Here is a 19305-nt window from a genome sequence, read left to right on the forward strand (position 1 = left end):
ATTGATATAATCTAAAGTTCAGCTGTAGGTATCCTTCCCTGGTGGTCTAGTGGTTAGGATTCGGCGCTCTCACCGCCGCGGCCCGGGTTCGATTCCCGGTCAGGGAATCTACGTTTTGGTAGTGCTGCTTATTGTAGAATTTCTCATCTTATCTTTTGACAGTGCTAGTACCATAACTAACACATTCTTGATCATTGAAAAACGCGTACGATCCCCTTTACCCAGCGATGGATTTGGGTTCATTTTTTTGTTGTCTCCTTTTCAAATTTCACCGTTAGATGGCGGTCTAATCACAGCAATTGCTTCTCGGCTGAAATCAAAAGGCGTGGCGCTTGATGAGCTCATGAATTCAGTCATTATGAATGTCCCCTTGCTGTTATTCACAAACAGAAAGTTGCACAGTTGATATAATATGAAGTATGACCCAGCTTTTGATGACAATGAGCGCCATGATTTTACATTGGATTGTTGATTTTATAGACCTTGAATATCTAGGCCGGGGATGGGCAACTGGCAGCCAGCAGGCTGCAAGTCCCCATTTAAGGCCAAATGATCAATCGCCCCCGACCCCAATTTTCTTTTTTATAATAATACATATAAAATACCAGCCAGAAGTTTGGAAACACCTACTCATTCCAGGGTTTTCCTTAATGTTTACTATTTTCTACAGTGTAGAATAATAGTGAAGACATCACAACTATTAAATAACCCATATGGATTCATGTTGTAACCAAAAAAGTGTTAAACACATCAAAATATATTTTATATTTGAGATTCTTCAAAGTAGCCATCCTTTGCCTTGATGACAGCTTTGCACTCTCTTGGAATTCTCTCAACAAGCTGCACCTGGAATGTTTTTCCAATAGTCTTGAAGGAGTTGCCACATATTCTAAGCACTTGATGGCTGCTTTTCCTTCACTCTGCGGTTCATCTCATCCCAATCCATCTCAATTCGGTTGAGGTCAGGTGCTTATGGAGGCCAGCAAACCAGATGGGATGGCGTATTGCTGCAGAATGCTGTGGTAGCCATGCTGGTTAAGTGTTCCTTGAATTCTAAGTAAATCACTGATAGTGTCACAAGCAAAGCACCCCCACACCATTACACCTCCTCCTCCATGCTTCACAGTGGGAACCACACATGTGTAGATCATCCGTTCACCTACAGTTCTCTGCGTCTCACAAAGACATTGCAGTTGGAACCAAAAATCTCACATTTGGACTCATCAGACCAAAGGATAGATTTACACCGGTCTCATGTCCATTGCTTGTGTTTCTTGGCCCATGCAAGTCTCTTATTCTTATTGGTGTCCTTTAGTAGTGGTTTCTTGACAGCAATTCGACCATGAAGGCCTGATTCACGCAGTCTCCTCTGAACAGTAGATGTTGAGATTTGTCTGTTACCTGTGAAGCATTTATTTGGGCTGCAATTTCTGAGGCTGGTAACTCTAATGAACTTATCCTCTGCAGCAGAGGTAACTCTGGGTCTTCCTAGAGTTTCATCGTAGCGCTTGATGATTTTTGCCGACAACACTTGATGAAACTTTCAAAGTTCTTGACATTTGACTGACCTTCATGTCCTAAAGTAATGATGGACTGTTGTATCTCTTTGCTTATTTGAGTTGCTCTTACCATAATATGGGCTTGGTCTATCTTCTGTATACCACCCCTACCTTTTCACAACACCACTGACTGGCTCAAATGCATTAACTTTTAACAAGGCACACCTGTTAATTGAAATGTATTCCAGGTGACTACCTCATGAAGCTGGTTGAGAGAATTTCAACAGTGTACAAAGCTGTCATCAAGGCAAAGGGTGGATTTGATTTGTTTAACACTTTTTTGGTTACTACATGATTCCATATGTGTTATTTCGTAGTTGTGATGTCTTAACTATTACAGTTTTTCTCAATTGCTAAAACACTAAAACCCATTGGCTGAACAAAGTTCTCAGTTGCCTGGACTCATTTAGCTAATTATGCAGTCTGTTGTCAATACCTTAAACAATTTCACATGATAAAACACAATTTGCAGATCTCACTTAGACTTTTTAGCAAAACTCTAAACACATTCTCATTCTCAAAACACATTCTGCACTCTAATGCACATGTCATCCATACTGGTAAACACAAGTGGCACAATCAAATACAAATAGAGAACATATGTCATTGATTGAACACAACCACTCAAAATTGATTTAACCTGTTTCAAATGATGCAACAAAACCAATATAAGCCAGTTCAGAGAGCAAACAGGTTGTTGAAGGTGGGAAGGAGAAAGTCTGAGAATGGATACTGTAGTACAGTGCATTGTAGGCTGTATACTGTACAATGGATTAATTGTATGGCCCTGAACATTGTGCTTTCCATTTATTAACAGTACTGACTGCTCAATAGATTTTGACTGGTTGCAGGTTCATATCAACAAAGAACAAGAATTACAGTATCACAGAGACAAAGGACAAGTTTGTGAGATGCAGGGTACAGTACTGTAAAGAATAGGGGTACAAGGAGGAGGAAGAACAAAAAATAAAATTGCAAAGAGCAAAGCAGAGTAGTAATTTCTGATCAATTTTGAGCTACTATGATAGAACATGTTTTCGTTCATCAAAGGATAATGAGGGAAAAATGTGAATATTCTTTTTGATAAAAAAATCTCCCTGAGAATTGTATGTTTTGAACAATGTGTTTTCTATTTTTCAGTGTAGTGTTTACTGACTGCTTGAGAGTGTATATCATTTTGATCACTTTGTTTATGATTTGAGAGCAGTGTTTGGTTTTGAACACAGGTAAAACTGTCAGTCAGAGGTTATGTAAATAGTGCTTGAAGATGAGGTTTTGTGTTTAATGTTTTCAGGAAATGGAGCAAGGTTTCAGAAATTGTGTTTTAGCAATTGAGAAAAACTGTAATCTACTATGTAGAAAATACTACAAATAAAGAAAAACCTTTGAATGAGTAGGTGGGTCCAAACTTTTGATTGGTAAATGTATATTGTCATTTTTTGGGGAACTTAGTTGGTGTCTCAACTTACTGTTGGGAGTTACAATAGTACAATACAAAAGGTGTGATTTCAAAATGTGTTTGTGCATCAGCAGTTTTTATCTTGTTACGTCAGTCACTGCCAGTCACACAATTAGCCCATGTCAGCTACATTTCTTTAGATTGGTAAGTTAGTCTAGCCAGCTATCTAAACTTGTATCATGATCGAATTACCAAACTTTGTGGGGTCCACTGAATTTGTTAGTCACTCTCAGCAAGATAAAATGGGGCCGACAAAGAGGGCTGCCTTGCTTCTAGTCCTTAGGAAACTTTGCAGTATTTTGTTTTTTAGTGTATTATTTATTACATTGTTGTCCTAGAAAATCTTAAGTGTTATTACATACACATACACAGTAAAGACTATTGGATATCAGAGCGGTGTCAATTTACCAGCGCTACGACCAGTATTGAGCAGCTAGTAGCCTAGCAGTTAACAGCATTGGGTCAGTAATTTAAAAAACTTCAAATATTTCTCTCCACCCTTTTGCAAGATTTGTAGAAGTGCAGGAAAAAAGCTGTACAACTTGACATTTTTCTCTCCGCCCCATGGCAAAATGGGGCGGAGAGATTAGAATTTTATGAAATTAGTTAAAAAGTCAAACAATGACAAACTCCTAAATCACTTCAATCTCGTGAGTTTGAAATCATTGCCACAGCAGCAGTGTCTTCATTAGAGAGAGAGAGAGAGAGAGCGAGAGAGAGAGAGAGAGAGAGAGAGAGAGAGAGAGAGAGAGAGAGAGAGAGAGAGAGAGAGAGAGAGAGAGAGACCTAGGCCACAGTCAGTGAGAGAGTAGCCTTGAGACAGAGATTCCCTGTGTTTGTGGAACTTGGGTCTCAGAGCCCTCAGATTCTGGAGAGAGACGGAGACAGACAGTCGGCTGGCCATGCAGGTTTTAACCAGTTCCTGACTGCTATGTATCTTGGCAGTTATTTTGACAGCACTATCACAGAGGGGGGTTGGGGGAGATAAGCTGTCTAAGGAATCGCCATGGCGCCGGTGTGTCCCTTCCCCTTGCCGCTCAGACGGCCAGCCCCCTGACTGCAGCGGAGGATTGTGGGGGATCGTGGTAGGGAGCACGGTTTGTGTTGGCAAGACCCTAGGGCTCTGGGACTTTCTCTTCAAAAATCATACCATGCACCCCTACCTCCCTTGCCTGTCCACACCCTACAATAACCCCACCCCCGCCACCCGCCACCCACACACACCACACCACCAAAACCTCTCTCCCTGCCACCTTGTCAAGATTTAATTAATTAATTAACTCTTGAAATGCTCTCTCTTGCTGTTTGTCTCATGGCTCCAAACATGTGAGCACCTTAGGGGCAATTGAACCATAGTTTGTCTGCATGGAGATAAAGATGGGAAGTAGGGAGAAAGAGAGAGCGAAAGCCAGACCAGAACATAGCCCAACTGCATTGTAAGCAAACAGTACTAAAAAGACAAGGATGAGCTCCTGTAAACTTTTGACTCTTTGCTGAGTAATGCCTTCAAGATGTGGCCCCTACAGTACAGATGTGGGATCTTAATTTGACCCAATTTGCTAAAGCATGAAAGAATCCTGCAACAACAGGAAATTTTAATCATTATGTGGACTATATTTAATGGATATGATACATTTTAGCTTAGGGCAAATCAAGTCTAACATTTTTAAGTGGAAATTACATACTTACAAGCCTTTTTAAACCTTGAATACACTACAATTTTTAATTTCCTGCTGAGCAGAAAATTCTCATCAACAAAAGAGTGATCAAATTAAGATCCTACATCTGTATTCCGTTCAATAGTCTAAGCCCATCTCCCCTATAATCTCTCTCTGCCTCCCTAGTCTACACATGTCCACACACGGGTCATAAGAACAGTATACATACAGCTGGTCCTGTTGTGGGCTCTGATATTTGAATTTTACGGTACCATCCCACCAGGGCTCACAAACAGCTTGGTACCATTACAGAGCTAGCGTTTTAGGATTATTGCTTCGAAGGGAATACAGTATGAGATCAAAGCCATACATACACACACAGGAATTTATGTTGCAGGAGAGGAGTGGAGTTGAGTAAGGGGAGACAGGGGGACAAAAGGGCAAACGTAGCATCTTTTTAGAACTGAAAACAATGTTCTTTTATCATCTGGAATGATAGTTGATTGATAGAGGCATGTGATAATATAAAGGCACATTATGTTCTTTGGGGATTTTATTATGAAACCATCACATTTCTTCAATAAAGGATAGACAGAGAGAGATAAATGATGGAGAGGATGGGAAGAGAGGAAGACTTCAAAGCTTCTGTGCTGCTGTACATGGTTTTGAGACCGTGGAAAACTACCCCTGACATCTAAGTCTCAATTCTGAAAATGACCTTTATGCAAAGCATTATGTTATAGACACCAAGGTCTGGCCCAGGGAAGACAGACAGAAATGTTAACCTTGAAAATCTTTAAAATAATTTTCCTCAGACGTCACACTCACAGAGCTTAGACTACAGCCACTGATAACTTCAAGTACATTGTGGCAACAAGAGGCCAAAAAAACCTAAACAGACCAAAAAGAAATGTCACAAAGAGGACTGGGGTCACAATGTTACCATAATCATTCATACTCATAACCTCATTGCCAGTAAAGATTGTAGTAAAATGATTTAGTCTATGCATATTTCATAATATGCTTACAATCAGTATGTTGTGAATTGCTGTGAAATTATGTTTGTGTGAAATAAATCTATGAAAAAATTGCGTACTGATATGTATAATTAGTGTACTTTGTTTCTTGTACTTCTCCTAGGTAACACGCTAACCTAGTCAAGAGGGGATCAGGGAGAACCAATGACAAGGGTTTCTATTAAGACTGTTTGTGTGGCCCCACTTATCAACATAAACATACAACTGTGACAGATTTACTAGCGGTGTGTTCAGAGGTAATGAGATGTGATAGAGAGAGATGGAGTGAGATAAGAAGTCAAATACACAGTATTGTAGACCCTCAGTGAGAAAGAGAGAACACACTGCTAGTAAATATGCCATTAGAGCTAGAAAGAGAGGGAGGGATAAATGGCTTGAATAGATCAGATAAAACATAGTGGAAGCACAGGCCTGAGTGACACATGTGGAAGCCCTCATGGTGGGTGGGAGGCCTTAGTGGTCTGTAGGGAGCCACAGTGGTTTGTGGTGGGTCAGAGTAGTGTGAGAGGTAGTCTGTGATTGACCATAGTGGTCTTCTTCCCCCGGTGGTCTGGGAGTGTCCTGTCTGATGTGCCTCTGACTGATAAAGAGGGGCATCTCCTGGGGTCAGCAGGGGGTCAATGACCCCCACCCACTCTCCCACCAGACAGTCAGACTACCCACATAGATGTATAGAGAGAGAAGAACAAGGTGGGGAATATAGGCGGGTAAAGAGAGGGATGGCATAGACGGAGTGCATGGTAAAAGATAGAGATAGATAGAGAGATACCTCATCATAACAGATATAGATACAAGCCTACTGTATCCTGACATGTGACATGACCCCAAACGTCAATCTGCCAAACTTGCTGAAGCATTGCAGCATGTGACCTTTGACCCAGGAAGTAAACAATATTAATATATTAAATGTATATTGAATTCTACGCTGTACAGATTCCTTCCAGAGTGTAGTTCTTTGAAGTCTACCACAGGTGAGTGAGACATATTGTAGGAACTGTTGTGATGGTCCCACCCCCCTCAAATACAAAACATCAATATGAGGCGGAATTGTGGACTGTTGTGTTTAACTCTGGGTTCCGCTTCTAGTATTATTTGCTGAGTCATGTCTTGTATTTGTCTTGTATGATAACTGGCAATTCCCCGCCTGCACTTGAAAATATCCAGCCAAACACAGAGACAAAATAGGCACCCATAGGTAGACACACACACTCTCACACACCCATTGTTTCTGTATGTGTGTCAAGGCGTCTCGACGTGTCCCTCTGTGTTCTTGGTCACATGACGGTGGTGAAGCAATCAGAGCCATGCTGTTTACCCAGCTTATCAATGGTGTTGTAACAAGCATATGACACACAGACTCTGACCCCAGGATACACACACACACACATACTTACCACAGTGCACGCAAGCGCATAGGCATGTACACACACCTGTGGTGTTGTTCGGTTTGTTTCATATTTGACTGGACTAAGCTGCCTACAGGTCAATGATTTTTTTTTCAGTAGCTGGTTATGAAAAGACCATATTTTCCAGTGTGACAAATGAAGCCTGTAAACTCTGATGGCCCTAACCGTACAGACATCCTCAGCTATCTGGCTAATGTGAATGATCTAAAGCTACCAGACCTCCGCATGTCACTAATGATGCGTAACCTCATCCCCCATTTTTTTTAAAGGACCCAGTTCCACGTTCACTTTCCAGGAGAAAAAGTCCTGTACATCTGAATTCAGGTGTAAAACTACAGACTTGTCAACCGCTGGCTAGTAAACCACAGTCATAAATCCCTGCAGAGAAAATGAATTATCACTGGGTTTTGAATTTACTGCAGTAGAATAATTAATCTTTCCATGTAATGTAAAAGTAGTAGGTCAGGATTTACAGGTAACATAAGTGTGTACTTACTGTTTGTTTGAGTGTCTACATGTGTGTATACGTGCGTATGTCTGTCAACTCCTTGTGTTTGTGTGTCTGTGTTTGTGTGTGTGTTTGTGTGTACCCCCCACTCACACACTCAGACTCTGGCTAGTCAATCCTAGCGCCACATCACTCCATCATCACAGATATGCTTTGTGGGTAGATAGCAGGTCTGCTGGCTTACAAGATGTTTTGTCCAGCCTGTCATGTTTACTTACAATGATAAGCTATGATGGATCCCCCGCAAGCTATAGACGCCACAGCCCCACAGGCACACACGGACCGCTAAAACACACACACACACACACACACACATTACATATTGCAAGTCACCTCGTAGCCCAGAAGTCACATTCAGAGAGGAATGTCTTTGACAATGTTACATAATCCACTATACATTTCAGAGAGACACCATGCACCACACACACTCGCACACACACCTTTGTTATAGTGGTTATGATGTTTGGATGTTGTACTCTGTGATCTGTTAGTTGGCCTGCGTAATGTCAGTTTACTTTAGATTGGCGTGAGGCCAGGCGGGTCCGGGATCTGACCACAGACAGCCCATTCTAAATAAACCGACCAATTAAAAAGCCTAATGAGGCCCCTGCTTATCCTATCACACAGAGTGCATTGAGGGGGCACTTCAACAGGCAGAAAGAGGGTCTTAGAGGGTGGTGGATTCAGAGGTGACTAATCTTTATTCTTGTAATGCACACGTATGCCACGGATACCAAGTAGAGTTTATTAACATCGACTTGAGGATTTTGGGCAAAAGGAGACAAAAGCAATGCACGTGTAAATACAATACCATGTAAGCCCTGTCAAATCTAAACGGATCCTTTAGATGTCTGTTGCTAGTCATCGCAACAGATACAGTAGAAATTGAGGCCCAACGCCTAGAAAAATGTCAGAAACAGAACAAGAGAAGAAAAGGAGGCTATTCTGCTCCTCCAGTTCACCTCTTCTCTCCTCCCTTGCTTCCTCTCCTATGGTTCCCTCCTCTCTTTCTCTCACTTCTTCTACAATTATTTACACCCAAGGCCGCGGAGGCCGCTGACAAAGAGAGTGAGAGAGAACAAGGTGGAGGTGGAGAAGAGGAAATGAGCAGCTCTGAGACACAACTCCTTCCCTCTCTCCCCCTCTCTTTCTCTACCTCCCTGTTACCTCTTTCCACCTCCACCCCCTTTCTGTTTCTTTATCAATTGCTGCCTTTCCTCTCTTTTACTCTGTATTTTGACCTTCCCTCCCTCCTTCTGCCTCCCCCTCTGTATATTCTCTCCCTCTCTCCGGCTAGCTGTTCAAGGCCACACTTCTCTTCCTCCTCCCTGTTTGTCTGAAAAGGTCAGAGGGACTGATACAGTACCAGGGCAACCGTTACAAATCTTTCCCCTTATCGAGGACAACACACAGATAACATTGTCTCCGTTCGCTCATCCGACAGATCCATCTCCGAAAACATCTCCCGGACCCAAAGACCCGGACGGAGCTGGGCCTGAACATATGGAGAGACTGAGAGATTGATGTTCTCACTCCTTTCACTGAGGAGAAAGGAGTGTAATGATGGGAGACAGAAAATACTGTGAGGCTTTGTAGAAGACTGTTTCAGTGTTCAGTTGATTAGGACTTGTGAGATAGGCACTGAAAAGATTAAGGACAGTGCATAAGTTGTTAATTGCAAGCACCTCCTTGTGTGAAAGTGTGTATTTGGGGAGGATTGCACCTGCAAGTAATGACGTGAGATTTTGCCACTTTCACCTTAACCTCCCACTACCCGTCTCTCTTTGCAACTTGCACCTGTTAACCCCCCTCCCAACAAACACACACACAGTCTCTCTCCATTCTTCAACATTTCTAACATGACAATAGCCATACCCCAGCTCAGGGCTAAGTACCTCCTTAACCCAGCAGTCTCCAGCGATTTATATCCCAGTATAATTTATGTGTGTATAACGACACAAGGCGAGACCCAGATGCAGACACGGGAGGCAGTTGGCTTGAGCTCTGATATTTATTATAGCCCAAGGGGTAGGCAAAAGACAGGTCGGGGACAGGCAAGAGTTCATAACGAAGTCAGAGTCCAAAACGGTACAGGGCGGCAGGCAGGCTCGAGGGCAGGGGCAGGCAGAATGGTCAGGCAGGCGGGCTCAGAGTCAGGACAGGACGGTGTGAGAACCAGGTGGACGAGAAAAAGAGAGACGGGAAAAAGCAGGGCCAGGAGAAAACCTCTGGTTGACTTGGCAACAAGACGAACTGGCACAGACAGACAGAAAACACAGGTATAAATACCCAGGGGATAATGGGGAAGATGGGCGACACCTGGAGGGGGGTGGAGACAAGCACAAGGACAGGTATGTGACAGTATGTCTGTGCTGTCAGGGTGTGACAGTCTGTGCACGGTGAAGATAGCTAGCCCTAGAACTGCACAGGCAGAACTGCACCTCCACGGCCACACAGGCTTTTACAGAGATGCATATGAGCTGAGCCCTGACAGAATAAGTACCCTTTCTTTTTTATCACTCTAAATGATGACGTGTTTAATAGTTAAGACATTGCTAGTTATGTAATAAAAATATTCATCATTGCTTTTTGTTTTCGTGTGTGTGTGATTTTTGATAACACTGCAGAGAGTGTGTGTTGAGAGGTTCAGACGGAGAGCATAGAACTCGAAGTGACATGTTCAAAGGATTTTGCTATGCAGGGAGCTTGTATATTTTTGTACGTGGACCAGCCCATACCCTGGTACTGGCTCTATTGACAGACACACTGGACCAGCCCATACCCTGGTACTGGCTCTATTGACAGACACACTGGACCAGCCCATTCCCTGGTACTGGCTCTATTGACAGACACACTGGACCAACCCATTCCCTGGTACTGGCTCTATTGACAGACACACACTGGACCAGCCCATACCCTGGTACTGGCTCTATTGACAGACACACTGGACCAGCCCATACTGGCTCTGACAGTACTGGCTACTGGCTATTGACAGACACACTGGACCAGCCCATTCCCTGGTACTGGCTCTATTGACAGACCCATTCCCTGGTACTGGCTCTATTGACAGACACACTGGACCAACCCATTCCCTGGTACTGGCTCTATTGACAGACACACACTGGACCAGCCCATACCCTGGTACTGGCTCTATTGACAGACACACTGGACCAGCCCATACTCTGGTACTGGCTCTATTGACAGACACACTGGACCAACCCATTCCCTGGTACTGGCTCTATTGACAGACACACTGGACCAACCCATTCCCTGGTACTGGCTCTATTGACAGACACACTGGACCTGCCCATACTCTGGTACTGGCTCTATTGACAGACACACTGGACCAGCCCATACCCTGGTACTGGCTCTACTGACAGACATACATTGGGCCAGCCCATACTCTGGTACTGGTGTGTGTGTTGTATGTGGTGGACGTGCAGGGTCAGTGGGTCGGGGAGGGCCCAGCCTCCTGGTTCCCACAGCCCAGAGGAGGCTGTCTCTCTCCCACTATCAGGGTCCGTCTCCGGCCCCCCCTGTCTCCCCTGCTCCCCCTGTCCCCCCCCATCCCCCTTGCTCCCTAGCCCCTGCCTGACGTCAGCCCTGGCCTGATAAGGGTGTCCAGTGGCCCGCAAGGAGAGGGGGATGGAGGGAGGTTACACTAACAGAGCCAGCCCTCTGGATAAGGCCCCAGACAGATAAGAAAGAGCAGTATGGAGCCCTATTGTTTCCACTGCTCCTCCTGTGGCTTCCATCTCTTCTCTCCTACTCTGTCTCTGTTCCTCACCTTCTCTATCGCTCTCTATTGCTTTCTATCACTCAATGTCTATCTCTCACTTGCTCTCTCCGTCTCTCTCTCCGTCTCTCTCTCCGTCTCTCTCTCCGTCTCTCTCTCCGTCTCTCTCTCCGTCTCTCTCTCCGTCTCTCTCTCCGTCTCTCTCTCCGTCTCTCTCTCCGTCTCTCTCTCTGTCCTGTATACGCTCATCCTTTCACAACAGGAATATTCCCTCTCTTATCGTGACGTACTTCCTATCTATCTCCGGATTGAAACACTTCTCTCCTCTCACTTCCTTGTTCTGTTGTTGTTGTCTTTTTCACTGTTTCGACATTAGGAGGAACAGCACTATAAGTGACAGGGGTGAGCCGTTTTTCATTCAATAAACTTTAATAAAGTGTCATGAAAGGTGAGAGGGCTTGCATTGCCAAAATATGTTCAACAAAAACAACAGTGACAACCATAAAACTACACAACCTCTCTATGTGTATCTCTACCACTCTCTCCTTCTCTTGCTCATCTCTCTGTCTTTAACCTGGTATCTGAACCCTACATGAACCCACCGTCTCATTGTCGTGAATCGATTGTTGTGCCTACATCAACCTCACCTCCACCTAACCCCATCACACTCTTACCCATACTTTACCTCTCTCTACACCCAAAACACACACACACTTCTGTCCCCGCTGCCTACCACGCAGTGTCGCCACTGAGGCCTACACTATCAGCATCTTATCTCTCTCTCTCTCTGTGTGTGTGTGTGTGTGTGTGTGTGTGTGTGTGTGTGTGTGTGTGTGTGTGTGTGTGTGTGTGTGTGTGTGTGTGTGTGTGTGTGTGTGTGTGTGTGTGTGTGTGTGTGTGTGTGTGTGTGTGTGTGTGTGTGTGTGTGTGTGTGTGTGTGTGTGTGTGTGTGTGTGTGTGCTGTTCACTCTCCAGGCCCGGGCTAGCGGACTTTGGCCATTGCTTATCACTGGGAGAGGTCCTGGGGTCTGCCTGGGATCCCTGTGCCTCAACCACTAAAAATACACCTTTGATAAACCACACACATACGCAGAAGGCAGGGCAACTCCCCTCGATACATAGGTTTATGGAGTGGCTGTGATGAGCTGTCAATCAGCAGCTAGATTAATACAATTGGCCACCATGTGAATGGTGGGTTGGCCCAGCAGTGTGCGGTGAAAGTGATCATGAGGCACATCATGGTATTGTATCATAAACAGGCAATCAAAGCTTAAGTGGTATTTCAACTATTACTCACACCAAAGACAGCATTAGAAAATTAATTATTGTGCTGTATAAAAAGCTTTAAAACAAGGGAGGTTATTCCAACGGGGAAAAGGACTCCTCTAGAATTCAGCAGTGTAGTATTGTAATTAATTATCCGGTGTTTGAAGTGTGTTTACATAGCTCTTATAATGGTGTGACTAAACTCCTATTCAGCACAATTTATCACACATGAGAAGCTACAGCTGGAGGACTAAGTTAATTATTTAGTCAAAGACACACTCCGGGATAACAGAGTATGCACAGACCTATGTCTCTCCCTCCCGACTCCCTAGCCCAAATTGAACAAACAAAGTTAATCCACAAACACAACACAGATACCTAAAAATAACACACACCCGCTCATGCTCACTCATACACACACACACGCATCATAGTGAACGATTTTATGTTTTATTTGTCCAACAGAACTCCAATGTATTAGAATAGGGGTAGGAGAGAATTTAAAAAAAAATGTGAGGCAGAGTGAGAGAGAGAGAGAGAGAGAGAGAGAGAGAGAGAGAGAGAGAGAGAGAGAGAGAGAGAGAGAGAGAGAGAGAGAGAGAGAGAGAGAGAGAGAGAGAGAGAGAGAGAGAGAGAGAGAGAGAGAGAGAGAGAGAGAGAGAGAGAGAGAGAGAGAGAGAGAGAGAGAGAACCATATAGGACACATAGATACAACCTAGCTAGGTGTCTGCATTAGCATTGATTAAAGGCCCACTCAAAATATTATTTTTTATATATGTTGGCAGACACAAGTACCTGTCCACTCCAGTCATCATTGGCCAATTGATTTGAATAGATAGCCCTGTGTTAAGACAAGCCCAGAGAATGAGTGGTGTGAGTTAACTGTAGCCTGACATTGATTACCGTTGGTCACACACCCTCACACAAACACTCAAATCAATGAGGCCCATCAAAAAAAGGTAAATATGCTCAGCAAAAAACAGATGAGTTCAATAAAGTTCAGAATGCTCAAATTTGACTAGGCAGGGCAACCAAACCATGGTTGCATCACAGACATTGGGCAACATGCATTAATTCCAGTCCTGCAGGGAAAGGTCAGTGCTCTTATGCATGGCCTCTGCTCCAGGTCCTCTGTTACAGAGTTCCCTGGCCCAGCTCTTCCTGCTCCCTCATTTGAAGTGTTCTTCCTGGAGCCAGGGTGATCCGCCGGGGGTCTATCCAGAGGAAGAAGGGCTGCAGTGTGCCACTGACCCCCCCAGTGACAAGGTCTTTGCCCCAGCCCAGACGGGGACAGGCTTTCCTGGAGTCCGGACTCATTCGAGACTGGATGGAGACACACACACACACGCACACACACACACACATTCACACAAGCGTGCGCATGCACACACACACACACACACACACACACACACACACACACACACACACACACACACACACACACACACACACACACACACACACACACACACACACACACACACACACACACACACACACACACACACACACACACACACACACACACACACACATATATAAAACACTTTATTTGAATCCACAAATCACATTATAGTTGAGAATGATTCAAACATTTCAAAGGACATGGATATCTGGATACTTATGGATACGGAAAGCAGTTTCTTCTCCACACAGCCAGGCTGCCTATGACACACACACACACAAAATACACCTCCCACATAACAGTCCCCTCCAGCTTCGTCTATCCCCCCACACACACCAACATCTCTATCTGGTCCTTCACCCAACACCTAATTCATAGACACACACTGCAGTAGACATACATAGAGATCTGGCCTCCATCTCAGATCCAGCCTCTGTGAGATCTGGCCTCCGTCTCAGATCCAGCCTCTGTGAGATCTGGCCTCCGTCTCAGATCCAGCCTCTGTGAGTACTGGCCTCCGTCTCAGATCCAGCCTCTGTGAGATCTGGCCCCCGTCTCAGATCCAGCCTCTGTGAGATCTGGCCCCCGTCACATTCTGTCAGAGATATTACGGCCAAGGCATGTACAAGTACACAACTCAGACAGCTACACCTATTGTACACACTCATGCACAAGAGACATCCAAGTATACTCAAACCAATATGTTGATTTCCATACAAAGTAATCAATGAAGTGTCAGTCAGAACCGATCGTGTAATGCACAGTGTCAAACCTACACATCAGCTAAAGTTGCCACAAACACCTTGTCCCGCTTCCCTATAGATTCCCGTATAGATCCCCTCCTACTGTATATACCCCAGGCAAGTTGATGACACATTGGGGATACGCGTCACAGAGTGTTTCCCCACGTAGCGAGGCTCAGTGGGTTAATAGCTGCAGACTTAGTTATTAGCTGCTTTATCAGCCCGCCAGTTACACATTGATGATGCCCTGTTCCTTTCCAATGCAGCAATACTGGGCTATTTGCCTTGACTCTCCAGGGGCCAAGAACAGGAGAATCAATATTGTAATGGGCTGCCCTGCCCTGGGCTGGCCGGGCTCGACTGGACTGAAGTGGGCTGGCTGCGCTAGGCACACCCTGTCATCTACACAAACAGATAGGAGAAGGGAGACAGAGAGAAAGAGGTAGAGAGGGAGAAAGTTGGATATTTTAGAGAAAAGTTATACCTGCTGTAGCAGTGTATATCAATCAGGTATGGCTGTCTAGATGTGGAAACATTCTGCACTCTAAAAAATACTAAGTTAAAAACAACCCAATTTGGGTTATTTGCTAACGCAGCGCTGGGTAAATATTGAACAGAACGCACGCTGGGTTATTTGGGTTGTGTGAATAACCTAACAAGTTGGGTTATTGGGATTACCCAAACAGGTTAAATGTTGTTTTTGCATATTTTACCTTTGAGATATTTCACAGCGGTTCAGATGGTACAATGATTTTCTACATTATACATTGCTTGTTTTGTCACAAACTGAAACTATTAGAATTTTAACAACCAGAAAATTGCGTAGTGATTTCTGCATATTGCACATTTAAGATATTTTTTTTTACATATTATAATAAGGTATACCCCCTTATTGCATAATAAGGTATACCTCCTTATCGTATCCCAACAATGGGATTTACATAGGTTTTTGGGGAACTTATACAGTTCTAGAAACCTCATTGAACCTTAACCTTAACATATGAAAACTATACAACAGAACAGATGAACAGGAACTACATTTACTCTAATCGGTGGCTAGAAATAACTACTTAAAAGACACATGCCTACTAAACTATGCCTCCAGTCTTCTGATCAGACCTGCTGGGTCATATTTTAATAACCCATCACCAATAACCCAGCACCCAGCATCAATAACCCAGCAGTTTGTAAAGAAAACAACCCAACTAAGTGACCCAAGGCCTGCAAGCCAGCAGTCGGGTCAACCAAACAAACCCTACATTGTTTTGAGTGTGCTCAGGCAGCAGGCCAGGCAGGCAGGACGAAGTCAGCCCTCACCAGAACCAGGCCTACGGGTGAACAGGGCCCCTGGGGAGAGGGCCCCTGGGGAGAGGCGTAGGAAGCCCTGTGAGATACAGAGGGTGGTGTCTTGTTATTTTCGCTGATCCACAAAGACTGGTCACCCCTCACTGTAGCCACAACGACGGCCAAGAGTATCCTGTTTGGCCACAAGGCCTGATGGCACAATAGACAGGACCAGAGTAACACACACACACACGCAAGCACATGCACACACACACACACACATACACTACCTTCAGAGTATTCATACCCCTTGACTTATTCCACATTTAGTTGTGTTACAGCCTGAATTCAAAATGGATAGAAGAACATAAATGTGCTCACACATTTATACACAATACCCCATAATGACAAAGTGAAAACATGTTTTTATAAATGTTTATAAATGTATTGAAAATGAAATACAGAAATATCTCACCATTGGCATCGATTACAGCTGTGAGTCTTTCTGGGTAAGCCTCTAAGCGCTTTGCACATCTGGATTGTACAATATTTGCACATTATTCTTTTGTGTTTTGTTTTTTACCCATCGACCAATGGGTGTCCTTCTCTGCCAGGCATTGACAAATCTCGCTGATTGAATATGTGTTTGAAATTCACTGCTTGACTGAGAGACCTTACAGATAATTGTATGTGAGGGGTACAAATATTAGGTAGTCATTCAAAAATCATGCTAACCACTATTACCACACACAAGAGTGTGTGTGTGAGCGTGTGTGTGTGTGTGTGTGTGTGTGTGTGTGTGTGTGTGTGTGTGTGTGTGTGTGTGTGTGTGTGTGTGTGTGTGTGTGTGTGTGTGTGTGTGTGTGTGTGTGTGTGTGTGTGTGTGTGTGTGTGTGTGTGTGTGTGTGTGTGTGTGTGTGTGTGTGTGTGTGTGTGTGTGTGTGTGTGTGTGTGTGTGTGTGTGTGTGTGTGTGTGTGTGTGTGTGTGTGTGTGTGTGTGTGTGGTGGGGGGGGGGGTCATAGATCCTGTAGAGGTTCTATCCATTTAAGCACATTTTTACTCCTGAACTTATGTAGGCTTGCCAAAGCAAAGGGGTTGAATACTTATTGGCTCAAAACATTTAATCTTTTCAGAATTCCACTTCGACATTATTGGGTATTGTGTATAGGCAAATGACACAAAATCTAAATAGTCATACATACACACACCGTAGTCATACATACACACACTGAAGTCATACATACACACACTGAAGTCATACATACACACACTGAAGTCATACATACACACACTGAAGTCATACATACACACACTGAAGTCATACATACACACACTGAAGTCATACATACACACACGGAAGTCATACATACACACACCGAAGTCTTGCGACTCCCACTACACATTGCTACCTTATCACAGTTTATGTTATAATGACATTGAGAGACTGAGAGTATTCGAGCATATGCATATCACACACATACACACACCAACACATAGGCTATGTTCTAACTGTATGCACACACACACACACACACACACACACACACACACACACACACACACACACACACACACACACACACACACACACACACACACACACACACACACACACACACACACACACACACACACACACACACACACACACACACACACACACACATAGGCTATTTTCTAACTGTATGCACACACACACACACACACACCAACACATAGGCTATGTTCTAACTGTATGCACACACACACACACACACACACACACACACACACACACACACACACACACACACACACACACACACACACACACACACACACACACACACACACACACACACACACACACACACACACACACACACACACACACACACACACTCCAACAGGCCTTTTAGCTATCAATCCCTATAATTACATAACCTATTATTACATAACATAATTTTTCATTGCTCATTATTAATTAATTTACATTTAGTTAACACACAGCCATAATATTGAGATGTTTTTTGTGAACATCAATTTATATTAGTTTATCATTTATATTCGTTTAAGAAATACGAAATTTGACAGAAATTAGACTGCCTTAACCGACAAAACGTTGCTCCTGAGCTACACGCACGCACACACACATGTGCAGGCATTGACTTGGCAGCAGGCATAGTGCGTTGAACCACATCATTCAAAGTATGACTGTCAAGGGGAAGAGCGGGACAATGAAGTGGCCTCGTGTGTTTACATTCACAAGTGTTGATGACAGGTATAAATCTGTCTACGAGAGAACAACAACGCTCGACACATCCGACGAAGAGGACTAAAGACTTGTCTGGCGTCGACCATCGGCCCGGTCCGTGACTCTATAGGTTACCAACCGACCCAGCACTCAGTCTCCATCATCTCTAACAATGGTAGAAACATTCGTTAGGTCAAGAAAAATGGCATTATATTTAACGTTGTGTTTATGCAATTTTATTGATGGATTATTATTTGTGTTATTATTATGACGAATTATTTTGTTGTATTTGTGTTGTTTATTGCGTTGCTATTATTAATAATAGTGTTATTATCTGGTAAGCCCTAGTGTTGTTGTTGTTATAATTATTATTATTGACTGGCTAACACCACAATTTACAATAATAAAGGTCTTCATCGTAAAGGTCTTCATTATTCAGCAAGTGAAACATATTATTGAATGTCCAGGCTCATTCAATCAAATTAAAGAAAATGTTTTATTAATATCTCATATTTTTGTTTTTACTTTCTTGGGCGGTAAATGTCATAAACCATTTTGAAATGTGAGTGTCATGCAAATACAATCACGCGCAACGAGTTGATTTGTAATAGGCACGAACAAAACGTTCACAAAAGAAAAGCTTTTTTTCATAAAATGTTTACATCATTCGACACGTTTTTTAAGGTACACTGTGTATTTGTTCCATAATTTGACAAATTGTGACAATCAATTAAAAACTGAAAGTGATCGTCTGAGAAAAACTGATCATACATGAACTGCCACATTGACTTTGCTAAAGGGGGAAATAAATAGGTGGAACATCTATATATTATATTATATATAATGAAGATATTATATATATATATATTTCTCAATTGCTTCACAAAAAAATATAGGCCTACGTATGTTACATTGTAGGCCTACTTGTATTTTATTGTTTTGGGTGACATATTTAATCTCATATGAGAAATATGCCGTTGATCTTCTGGTATTTTACAAAGACAATC

General features: G+C 43.4%; 1 non-coding gene across 1 annotated transcript; it reads left to right on the forward strand.

Annotated features, from left to right (window-relative positions):
- The first annotated feature begins 35 nt into the window (after positions 1-35).
- On the forward strand, positions 36-107 carry trnae-cuc. The gene has a single exon. It is a non-coding gene; the product is annotated as a tRNA-Glu (tRNA).
- Positions 108-19305: the final 19198 nt, after the last annotated feature.

Source organism: Oncorhynchus gorbuscha, linkage group LG14 (assembly GCF_021184085.1).
Source record: "Oncorhynchus gorbuscha isolate QuinsamMale2020 ecotype Even-year linkage group LG14, OgorEven_v1.0, whole genome shotgun sequence".
Lineage (NCBI taxonomy): Eukaryota > Metazoa > Chordata > Actinopteri > Salmoniformes > Salmonidae > Oncorhynchus > Oncorhynchus gorbuscha.